Source organism: Pseudomyrmex gracilis, unplaced genomic scaffold (assembly GCF_002006095.1).
Source record: "Pseudomyrmex gracilis isolate BER0280 unplaced genomic scaffold, ASM200609v1 scaffold_1712, whole genome shotgun sequence".
Lineage (NCBI taxonomy): Eukaryota > Metazoa > Arthropoda > Insecta > Hymenoptera > Formicidae > Pseudomyrmex > Pseudomyrmex gracilis.
In genome coordinates, this window is record NW_018022296.1 from 11,188 (window position 1) to 24,458 (window position 13,271).

The 13,271-nt window shown below is 32.2% G+C and overlaps 1 long non-coding RNA gene across 1 annotated transcript in view; it reads right to left on the reverse strand.

Moving 5' to 3' along the window:
* Positions 1 to 11,308, reverse strand: part of LOC109862391 — a 20,787-nt gene extending 9,479 nt beyond the window's left edge. Inside the window, exon 1 of the long non-coding RNA XR_002251135.1 lies at positions 11,043 to 11,308. This is a non-coding gene — a long non-coding RNA (uncharacterized LOC109862391). The remainder of the gene's footprint in view (positions 1 to 11,042) is intronic.
* Positions 11,309 to 13,271: the final 1,963 nt, after the last annotated feature.

Genomic DNA, 13,271 nt, shown 5'->3' on the forward strand with positions numbered 1-13,271 from the left:
CCATTTTTACTATTTGTAGGTAGATGAATTTCTCCAATTTTTCGAATCCATCCTTCACGCATTACAGGATTTTCCGGCAATTGAAAGAAACTTATTTGTTNTGTTACACACGTTTCTCTGGTGTTTTTGCAACATTTTACTACGCAGCGTACCATATTTCATAAATGTACTATAAAACTCGATTTTCGTATTCACTCGCGTATTTTTCACTCTTTTTTCACTCTTTTTTCACTCTTTGCTTGTCTTTGAAATCTCGCACAATTCAGACACGTTATTTTAAAACGGTAATATACAGAGAGAGAAAGAAAATGAAATCACGGAACGTGCGACAAAGATATCGTTAACGCAGTCGCGGCAACTTGCCAACGTTAAACATTTTATTTTTTATGGTTGGCAGCCCTATGTTTTTAGCGACACTTCGGCGAGAAAAGGGGCGTGGTTTAGCCAAACTGCGCACACCATGTATACTTCCACCATGATCGGAACACTGCCTGCGGGGCTGTCTATCGCGACGTAGTGGTTTCGCGCCGGCAACGCCTCCGTCAGTACTAAACGCTCGGATAGTTCCTCACGGCGTAGTGATTTCGCGCTGACAACACCTCCGATATAACTTTTCTTAATCACCTGTTTTGAAATTTGGCACAAAATAACTACAAACTATATACTTTAACTTGAAGTAAAACGGTAAAAATTAAGAAATAAAAAATTGATTTAATACTCTACATAAAATTCTTTTTCTATAAAACTTGTTTTACAAAATTAAATAATACTACAAACTGTAATACTACAAAATACAAACTGATATCTTGTAAACCTTATCTGAATTATCTTTTCACAAAAAAGATAAGAACAGGCGCCAAGTACACGCACAACACGTATTGTATTTAATTTAAAAATCTTAACATAAACTGTTTTTTATTATTGGTTTTTTTTATACAAAAACAATTTAAGGGGCACAACTAGTGTGAAACTTTTAAAAAATCGATTTTTTTTTGCACTTTTCGATAGTCTATAGCTCCAAGAATAACATACTAAAATTTCAAAGGTAAATCTCAACTAGTTTTTGAACGACAGCCTTCTAAAGAGCAGCTGATGAATGAAATGAAATCAATATTTCTATCTTTAAACGCGTTTTTCTCAAAACGACATTTTTCAAATTTGCTGCAGTTCTAACTCGAATACAAATCATCCGATCAACTTGAATTTTTTTGGAACGTGTTTAGTATTTGTTTTTCTATACAATGAACCCTCCTTTTTTGATTGAATAAAAAATGTCAATTTGCCATGCAAAAAACCACCAGATTTTTAAGCGTAATTTGAAACTTTTTTTCAAAACTCCGCCATTTTGTTGAATTTTAATTTTTTTTCATAATCCTGCGTCATTGTACGGAAAATACCTTCTAGTTTAACGGACACTTTTTGTTTTTTGATTTCAAGCACTTTAAAGACCGCAATCACTGCAGCAGTGGGAGAACTTTTTTTTTGGAGACTTGGGAAATGGCGCATAAGTCGCTGAAAATTGATTATTTTCATACAAAAAAATTGCTGCACATAGATCATTTATACACAAATATATCCTCAAAATTTCAAAACATTCGATGCCATACTTTTCTTTTAATAAATTCTTCAAAATCACCTTTTTTTGGGGCAGTCACACTAGTTGTGCCCCTTAAGTCAGCTTTTATTTTATACAAAACATTTTTTCTTTATAAAACCTGGTTTACATAATATTATATACTACAAAACATTCTATCTTTAAAAACCTGTTTTACAGTTATCAAAATGTAGCACGAAGTAAACTTTTGTTTGTTTTATAATTATAATATACTACAAAATTATCTACAAAATCTATTCTACAAAAGAAGTGATATATACCTACTACAAATTTATCTCCAAAATCTATTCTTTCTACAAAAGACGTGATATATATTATACTAATAATAAGGTAGTAACCAATTGAAAAATTTTATATGTAATTATTAGATATTTGTGTAAAAATTCAGAAACTTATGTAGTCTTTATAGATCACGTTTCATATTCGAAGTACTCGTGTTATAGATAACAAAACGATTTGTTAGTGAAACTAATAAGTAACCCATCAATACTGTATTTTCAGTGATTATTTACAAAAACATTTACTAGAACACAGAGGTGTAACAACAGAAAGTTTTTTTAATAAATATATTTAATGCAAAACAACTTGGCGCGGCTGCACCTCAAATAGTGAACTAAAATGTGTTTATCAGACACATGCGAGTCTGACATGATAAGTACACAAAAATTATTATCAATAACAAATTTATTCTGTTATAATTTTATAATAAAAATAAAATTCTAATTCTAATAGATAAAAATTATTTTACTTCTGATAATTAACCAACGAATTATAATATGTATGTAAAATATGAAAATAAATTGTATTTAAAATAGCTCGGCTTTCAGTCTTCTTTTGCAGACGCGCCAAGTTGTTTTGCATTAAATATTTTTTATTAAAAACACTTTTTTGTTATATCTTTGTGTTCTAGTAAGTATTTTTGTAAATAATCACGGAACATACAGTTTTGATGAGTTACTTGTTAGTTTCATTAACAAATCGTTTCGTTATCTATAATACCGAGTATATTTATTAGTAGAACATAAAAATGTGTGTAAAAAAACTTTTTTTAAAATATACAAGATATGTAATGCAAAAAAACTTGGCACAGCTGCTCCTCAACTATAATGAACTTATTTCTTTGTGCGACAGTATGATGCAGCCGTGCCAAGTTTTTCGCATTAAATGCTTTTTATATTTTGAAAAAAGTTTTTCTTTTGTTACATTTCTGTGTTCATGTAATAAATATAATCTTACCAAAATACATAGTTATGTCTTTAAGATTAGTTACTAATCACGAAAAAAAAGTTAAGGCGTAGTCTTACTATAGACACAATTATGTTATTGTATATTGGTTTTCTATTCTATATTGTTTTTTATTGTGTATTGTTTCTCAATATAATAACGTATAAAAGTTTACTTGGTGCTACTTTTTATGATATAATTTTTTTTGTAAAACAGATTTTTAGTGAGAGAATGTTTTGTAGTATATAATATGTTGTAAACCAGGGTTTATAAAGAAATAACTTTTTGTATTTTGTAAAACAGATTGTGGAAAAAAAGAAATTTTTGTAGTATTGAATTTTAATTTATTAATTTAAATACACTACGTGTGTGTGTGTGTTGTGCGTGTACGGTCGGCGTCAATGAATCGTTTCGTAGCCCCGGGAGCTAGGGGTAAGAGAGACGGTATTCCCTAGGAGTAAGTACTGCCAACGGGCGCCGCACTAACTGTAGCAGATTTCGATGAAATGACCAATTACAGTATTTACTGCTAGGGAATACCGTCCCTTTTACCCCTAGCTCCCCGCGTCCACAAAACGATTCATTGACGCCGACTGTATTTGGTGCGTCTGTTTTTACCTTCTTTTTGAAAAGGTAAGTTTTTCGAGATATTACACAGTTTGTATTTCGAGTAAATGTTCAGAGTATAAGAGAGAATGCTCCGATGACCTTGATCTTGACATATGTTGTCAAAGACGTGTCCCTGAGTAACAATGTAAAGGTTTTAGCTGTCGCTCAGTGTTCATAAAAAAATTATAAACAAAACAAATTTTTGAATAATCAAAGTCAAATCGGGCAATAATTGAGCTCGTGCAAGATGTCGTGCCAATTTAAAATTCAAAACAATGTAAATTAAGAGACGTTTTGACTATTTATTTTTAGTCTTTTTCAATCTACATTTCAATATATTCAATGAACGTTAAATGTTTGTAAGATCTTCCTTAAATATACCTCTATATAAAAGTGAAAAATGTATGTTCTTTTCTAGGTGAATTTGTTTGTGTTGTGCTGTGGTTACGCATCTTTCAGCCAGTGTTGAAATAATTATGATAATTCATCTTCATAGAAAGGTATTTATATTTTGAAAGATCCTACAAACATTTGACGTTCGCTAAATGTATTAAATTGTAGATTGAAAAGTGTTAAAAATACTTTTAGAAAAAAGTAGGTTCGACTTCTGGCTGAGAAGTTCTTTTGCAATATTTTAAAATTATTTCGGGAAGTATACGGAGTCTTTCATACATGAGATGCGAGTATAGCATCCTATATGATTTTAAGAATTGAAAATTTAAATTCAAAACTCACGTGTAAATTTACATGTGAACACACACATATATATATATATACAGGGTGTCCCAGAATTGGTTTAACATCTCTCGTAGGCAGGTAGAAGGAATAAAACTGAGGTAAAAAGTCCTATACCATTTTGCTAGATTCGCAATAGTTACTGAGATTTTAATTAACAAAGATCCGCGAATAAGCATGCATCGGGCTGTCTTACGCGCGTAAGACTGCCCGCCGCGCTTCGCGCGCTAACGGTGTTACCCATAGCGACATATGGGAGAAGCTGATATAACAGCATATACTATAACATATACATATTAAAATGTAATTGTGTGAAGCGCGCCGGGCTGTCCTACGCGCGTAAGACAGCCCGATGAACGCTTATTCACGGATCTTTGTTAATTAAAATCTCGGTAACTATTGCGAATCTAGCAAAATGGTATAGGACTTTTCACCTCAGTTTTATTCCTTCTACCTGTCTACGAGAGATGTTAAACCAATTCTGGGACACCCTGTATATACGCTCGAAGTCAAAAATTTGTTTCGTGGACGCGGGGGGCTAGAGGTAAGAGGGACGGTATTCTTTAGCGGTAAATAACGCCAACGGGCGCCGCCCTAACTAACTGTAAGGAGTACCGTCCCTCTTACTTTTAGCCCCCTGTAACTAACTGAAACACCGTCCCTCTTACCCCTAGTCCTCCGCGTCCACGAAACGAATTTTTGATCTTGAGTGTATATATATACACTAATTATATATATATATATATATATATAATTATATATATAATTATATATAAATAAAAATTAAAAAAAAAAAAAAAAATTTTTAAGGAAAATTACGGAAATGGCTGTTGAAATGGCTATGGAGTCGTATGGATATAAGTAAATTCATTTGATATTACTGAATATATCATATTGTAGTTGAGTTGCTGTGATTGTTTCTATTGATGTATTTATTTGTTGAGTTATCCGGCCTGAGTTAAGAATTTTAAATTTGTTTCGTGAACGCGGGGGACTAGGGGTAAGAGGGACGGTATTTCAGTTAGTTACAGGGGGCTAAGGGTAAGAGGGACGGTACTCCTATATATATATACAGGGTGTCCCAGAATTGGTTTAACATCTCTCGTAGACAGGTAGAAGGAATAAAACTGAGGTGAAAAGTCCTATACCCTTTTGGTAGATTCGCAATAGTTACCGAGATTTTAATTAACAAAGATCCGCGAATAAGCGTGCATCGGGCTGTCTTACGCGCGTAGGACAGCCCGGCGCGCTTCACACAATTACATTTTAATATGTATATGTTATAGTATATGCTGTTATATTAGCTCCTCCCATATGTCGCTATGAGTAACACCGTTAGCGCGCGAAGCGCGGCGGGCAGTCTTACACGCGTAAGACAGCCCGATGCATGCTTATTCGCGGATCTTTGTTAATTAAAATCTCAGTAACTATTGCAAATCTAGCAAAATGGTATAGGACTTTTCACTTCAGTTTTATTCCTTCTACCTCCCTACGAGAGATGTTAAACCAATTCTGGGACACCCTGTATATATATATATATATACCTTCTATATATACAGGGTGTCCCAGAATTGCCGTACAATCTCTTGTAGGCAGGTAGAAGGAATAAAACTGAGTCAAAAAGTCCTGAACCATTTTTTTTCTTATTATTTATAATAAAGGAGTAATTATTGAGTAAATCAGGCCAATCAGCGCTGACCTTTAGCCAGGCGCACGTCAGTGAACTGCGCGGAGTGCTCACACACACGCCAGGCGCGTGACTCACTGGCGTGCGCCTGGCTAAAGGTCGGCGCTGATTGGCCTGATTTACTCAATAATTACTCCTTTATTATAAATAATAGAAAAAAATGGTTCAGGACTTTTCGACTCAATTTTATTTCTTCTATCTACCTACGAGAGATTGTACGGCAATTCTGGGACATCCTGTATATATATATGTATGCATATTTAAAAGTATTCTTCGGCATAAAATCCTGCAAAAACGGTTCTTATGACCTTATTATATTTTCTTAGTTTAGACTTCAGAGCCTTAGTTTCTTTAATTGTACTAAAAATAAATAGTCAAAACGTCTCTTAATTTACATTGTTTTTAATTTTATATTGGCATGACATCTTGCACTTATTATTGGCCGATTTTACTTTGATTATTCAACTGGTTTTGCCGTTTATGAGTTGGAGATCACACCTCATATCTCACTATAATTAAAACAAATTTTTTAAAGAAATTTTCTTTTTTCGACATCTTAAGAGTACTTTTTCTATTTTTGTTCGTGTTGTAAGCGTATAGACAGGGAGGGGGGGCTACGCCCTCCCGCAGAGAGAGTGGCTTTGTCTCTCTCTCTCTGCTCCCCTCAAGAAAAAAACCTAATTACTGTTAAGTTTTCTTTAATTAGATTAAATTAAATCTAGTCGGAGAAAGCAGGAGAAAGTCATCCTCCTTGCGGGAGGGCGTAGCTCCCTTCTGCACGTTTATAACACGAACATAGTACGTGAGAGTGGCTTTCACTTAGACACCGTTCAATTGGACATGTTGCAATTGGACACGGCAAAAATAGACACAAACTTTTAGACACGGTTCAATTAGACATCGTTCAATTAGACACCGTGCAATTGCACACCGTTCATCTAGACACCGTTTGTTTGGACACAGAAAGTTGCACACTGTTCAATTAGACACAGAAAGTGTTACACTGTTCAATTAGACACCAAAAGTTGCACACTGTTCAATTAGAAAGTGTCGCACTGTTCACTTAGACCGTGCAATTGCGCACCGTTCATTTAGACTCTGTTTACTTAGACACCGTTTATTTGGACACAAAGAGACTTCTTATTTGAACGCTTAAAAGATATTCATAATTTGTGTGAGTATATAACAGATGGAAAGAAATAAAAAAAATAAATAAATTTACATAAAAGCTATTGTACTTTTGCATCAAAAACTATAATACTTTTTAAGAAACATAAAGAAAGTAGTACATTTAAAAACTAAAAATTTTGTTTGCAATACACATTATTGTGTATGTGTCGACGGGGGAGAGGTTCCTCTCTCCCTCCACCTTCTCCTCGAAAAACCCTACCCTAACCCTAACCTGTTACTACTAGAGTCCCTGGAAATAAGAGTCTGGCCAATGTTTAATCTGAAACAAAATGGCGTCGATAGTTACTATATACATCGTATTCTATATTGTATAAGGCCAATTTCCTTATATCTCCCGATAGCTATTCTTTAAAGAAATATACAAAAAAATATACTTTATCTTATCTAAAACTTATTCAGAAGTGGAGAAATTGGACATAAAACCTATGATAGAAAAAATAGGTATGTACAGGCACTGTGCAACAAAAAATGATNCACATTCTAACCTTCTGTTAGCAATTTGATAGAATAATTGCAAATTTATTTATGTGTTTGTTTTGCAGAAAATGACTGGTTGTTGCGTAGTTGGCTGTTTTAATAGTAGTGAAAAAGGTAAATCTATGAGACGCTTTCCTACAAATGTAGAACGGCAAACATTATAGATAAAACAAATTGAAAGAAAAAATTGGCAACCATCGCAGTCTTCCTGTATTTGTGAAGTAAGTATAAAGTGTACTGATTAATAAATTAAATGAGAGATCTGTATGATTAAATGATAGATATCTATGATTAATCCAAAATTATTGAGAAGGAATATTATTGTGTCTAAAATCAAAAGCATCTCAAGCACTTTTGAGTATAGAAATAATATTACAATGTTATTTTTTTAGGATCACTTTTCAGAAAATATGTGGGAAAAACTTCGAATAGATGGGAAAAGAAAGCTGAAATGCAATGCTGTACCAACAATTTTCCCATCATATGAATGTATCTTGAAGAGCCAAGACACCAGCCAGGACAACTCTTGCAATGTATGCATATATATTATATATGTTTATTTGTTTTAAACATTATTGTAGATAAAATCTAATAGACAAATTACTCTTTTTATAGATGGATTACAATCAGGAATATAATGAAACAGTAACTATTACACAGAAACATTCACTAAACAATGCAATATATAAAAATATATTTTCTTTTCTTCTATCACGGCCTATTTNTTTTATCCCATCACGCACTAATCTGTTATTACTTTAANTTACCAATTTTATACGTAAAATAAGATATATATTCGGGCATTGGAGAAAAAGAAAGAAAGCGAAGATTATAAGAGCAAAAAGTGCTAGCACCACGAACAGGCATACTGCTATTTAAATCAAATTTAATGTGTGGCTATAACATTATCCATTGGTTCCGCCATTTTGTTTCAGAACCAATGAAAAGTTTGACAACATTGGCCGGACTCTTATTTCCAGGGACTCTAGTTACTACTATCAGTAATTGTCACTTTTTACTTTTGTTTTTATTTTTTTCCATCTGTTACATACTTACACAAATTATGAATATTTTTTAAGCGTTTAAATAAGAAGTCTCTTTGTATCCAAATGAACGGTGTCTAAATGAACGGTGCGCAATTGCACGGTGTCTAAGTAAACAATGCAACACTTTCTGTGTCTAATTGAACAGTCTGCAACTTTTAGTGTCTACGTGAACGGTGCGACATTTTTAGTATCTAAGTAAACAATGTGCAACTTTTGGTATTGAATTGAACAGTGTGACATTTTCTGTTTCTAATTGAACAGTGTGCAACTTTCTGTGTCCAAACAAACGGTGCACAATTGAACGGTATCCAAATGAAAGGTGCGCAATTGCACGGTGTTTAAGTGAATCGTGTCTAAAAGTTTATGTTTATTTGCACCGTATCCAATTACAACGTGTCCAATTGAACGGTTGTTTAAGTTTACCGCTCTCAGTACGTAAACGTTTTATGTTCAAAATTTATTAAATATTATTTTCATTCAATGAATACAAAGTAGCCATAATATTGAAAAACATATCAATCCTATTTTTTGTAAGTCTATTGAAGCACGTGCAAACTATGTTCCTGTTAGGACACTATTTTAAAATTACACGTCTGTAGTTTTCGTTTTTTATTACGAACTTGTTTATAATATGTTTTCGTGCAATGAAGAATTAAAGATTGACATTGTGTGTCCAAATAAATCATCGCATTGCATAGCAGGCATTTCACTTCTCTTTATATAACTTTCTTTGTTGCCAAATAAGCAATCAATTCGGAATAATTATGAGTTAAATGCAAAAACTCGTGGAATAACATAGCGAATTAAATTGACAGATCACTACTTCATGTGTGTGTTCCGAAATATTCGAAATATCAACTGAGATATAGTTGATCATACTGTTCACATATATGTGTAACTAAATCATCGATCTCGGAATGTTTTTGGAAATGATAAAAAGGGGAAAATATTTGTATTCGACTTTGTACTTCATCATTTTACTGAAAATAAGTACCATAATTTTCGAACAGTTTTTGCTAAAACCTTTTTAATGAAAAACAAGCAACGGCTAAAACTTTTCAATTGTTACTCATAAGAGTGTCCTTGACAATATATGTCAAGGTCATCGGATCATCCTTCTCTGTACTGAATATTTACCAAAATATGTTTAATTCAACACTATACAAAAATATATTACCATTTATTGGCCTAAACTAAAATAGATAATATAATATTCAGAAAACATTAAGGAGAAACTATATCAAGATATTTAAGTTTTTTTTATCAATATTGATAACATACCTGCACATAAAATAATTTTAGCTTATAGTATTAATACTAGTTTACTAGCATTGTATAAAAAAAAGAATAGCATTTGTATATTAATATTATAATAGTATTATAATACTACATCATTTTATTTTAGAGATATTAAACTTTTTGTTACTTTTTTTGCGAATATCTTGTTATTTATTTAGATTTAAGTCAATAAATGGTAATACATTTTTGTATGAAATCAAACATATTTTCTAACTGTCACAAAAAAAGATATAAACTTCAATTAAAAAAAAGAAGTTGATATTGAAATCTTCAAAACTCTATCATAAATCAATCTTCTACTTATAAAAAAAACATACACACTGTGTAATAACTCTCTGAAATCATCATTTGCATAACATTTTTTCATTGTTTGCATGTAACATTTTTTTACAACATTTAATTTACAAGTTCAAGATGTATAAGTTAGTTGCCTCATTTTTTACATTTTTTACATGTGCGCGCGCACACATTTAATAGCAAATATTCGATATTTAATGTAATAAAAATTTATATTTGTATTTATTTTTGTATTACAAGTGCATAAAACTGTCATTTTTAATAAACACAAAAATTGTTAAAATTACTTTAATGGAATGATATATGTAACGTTTTAATTAATCACAAATTTCTCAGTCTAAATATTTGACTGATACTTCTTTTTTAGAGTCATATATATATATATATAAGATTTAGAGTAGAAAACAATAAATTATTTAACTGTTTTTCTTAATTTAAGAGTATTACTTCATGCGCAGAATGTCTATGTGTTAGATTATAAAGAATAATTTTTTACTGTTGTAACTATTAACTCTGCTTTACAAATATGATCTCATTAATATGTACTAAATTATGTTAGATAATTTGTGTGCTCTTCTCTTTAGAATTTTGTAGTAGACTTTGCACGATTAAATAAGAAAATCAACTATTGTAATGACAAAAAAATATGTAAACTACATTATTTATACTACTGATATTGGCAAATAATATGTATATTTACTTTATAATTGCATCAGAACTGCGTTTCTTTCTCAGAATTAAATTCATATTACGAATATTTGAGCATTGCCGCAAAAGTTGTGATCATCGATGAAAGAATCTGATAATGAGTAATATTGTGTTAGCACAATTTTATACATACGCATACATAATCATAACTCACCTATATCGCTATAGTATCAATCACATGTCAACGAGTTTTGTCGTGCCGAACTCACCGCTATTATGAACGGCAAATCTATTAGTCTCACGATAAGTGAAGTCATGGAAGATTCCTTGACAAGAAAGAGAAGCACAAGCCATGAAATGCACTGACAATAAAAAATAACATAACACCACTGTCAATATCGTTCTTTTGCGTGATATGCGAGATGCTGTGTCGAAAAGACGTAGCGATTGTTCTCTCCAGGTTCTGTGGTCGTCGATTGTGGCTCGGTTCACTCACTGCACAGGCGTCGCTATCGATCGATAGCTGTTCTCCTCGAGTTGCAGTGTTCCGCGACCTCACAACCTGACGATCACTTCTCATCCCTTCTTTTAATTTCTTTTCAAACAGTATAAAACAGAAATGTAAGTTTATGTTATTGCTTCATAAATAGTCTTAGCAATAATTTGAACGGTCATTGAGAGCCTTACACTGGATGTTCGTCTCGAAATAAATATATACAGGGTGGCCAACATAATTGTTTACAGCTTGATATCTCGGGAACTATACCATCGATTTTAATGATTGAGATCTTGAATTGTATGGTTCTAAAAGACCTTTAAATGTGAATGAAAGTTGGTTTTGAAACTTTAGTTCCTTGGACGGGGCAAAAATTAACTTTAAAATTGTAAATGGAAACCCTTATATAAAATTACATTTTTATATTCTCTATGAAAGAAACCAACTTAGTTTTATTTGAACAATATTGTCAGATGGTTTTATAAAGAAATATGACGGTTTGAAGTTTCGACTTAGTTAGTCAAAACTTCAGCGCTTGAAGCGCTCGGGAATTACCTACACAAAATAACATAAACATAACTGTAACCTCATTATTTACAAACGTGCCGGTAGAGTTAGCACTAAAAGGTTTTATTTTACAATCTCGTTAGAACCACATTCAGGAAAAAACAAGAATTCCTCTTCCAGAATTTTTACGTGCGGTTGAATTTGTAATATCGTCCACGTATTTTTCTTTCAACAACATTACATATAAATAAACCTATGGCGTACTAATGAGCTCTCCTCTTTCTCCAGTATTAGCGGACTTGATATTGCAAGATTTGGAGAAGGAAGTTCTAAAAGAACTATGCTTCACATCTTCATTTTACTTCAGATATGTGGACGATTTAATTCTGACTGCTTCTCCTAACAATATTGTAAATTTATTGGACACTTTCAATAACTATAATGTAAGATTGAGCTTCATGGTTGAGAAGAAGATAAACAAAACATTGAATGTTTTGGATATCAATAATGACTACGGAATACAATAAACATTATTTGTGACTGGTTCTATAAACCAACTTTTTTGGGGAGATACTTGAATTTTTGCGCTGCGCACCCGATGTTTAAAAAAATTAAAACAATAATTGGTATAACAGACAGAGTTATGTTGCTATCTTACCCAAAGTTTCAAGAAAATGTTTTAATTGATAATTGATATTTTTTATTAAATGACTATCTGTTACATTTTATTTTCAAAACACTAGACAATTGCATAAAATATCTTATCAACTATAGGCTCAATCCGCGTAGCGACAGATTAGAAAACCCACAAGACTCTTCAGAGCGAGCGCATTTTTTTGTTCTGCCGTTCATCAGAGATTTATCAGAAACCGTATCGAAATTTTTAGACACTAAGAAAGACATCGGTTTAGCTTACAGGAGTTTGCATAAACCAAATAAATACATTAAAAATCAAAGACCTTGTGAACACTGAACAACAAAAAAATGTGGTATGCAGATTACAATGTCAAAATTGCGATGTATCATACGTTAAACAGACAATGAGAAAACTAAAACCACGGGTGTCTGAACATAAAAACCAGTTAAACCACAACTCTCAGAATGCTTCGGTTGTCACTCAACACTGTCTAGACATTGACCATAACTTTACGTGGAACGATATAAAAATTTTAAACATTGAACCTTTGTATTTTCAGTGATTAAAATTATATCAGACATCGACAAGCTGAAATCTTATTTTACATTTTTGGACAATTACAATTCGAAATGACCACTTTTTTTCTCATTGTCCTTTTTGTTTCTTCTTATCTTTCTGTGGACACGAAAAATAATTAGTTGGGATAAAGTACACATAAGACTTGTTTTACCAGTCATACGCACAGTGCGTTCGATGTCGTGGTCGTGACATAAACACTGACAACAACTACAGGTCATTGACTC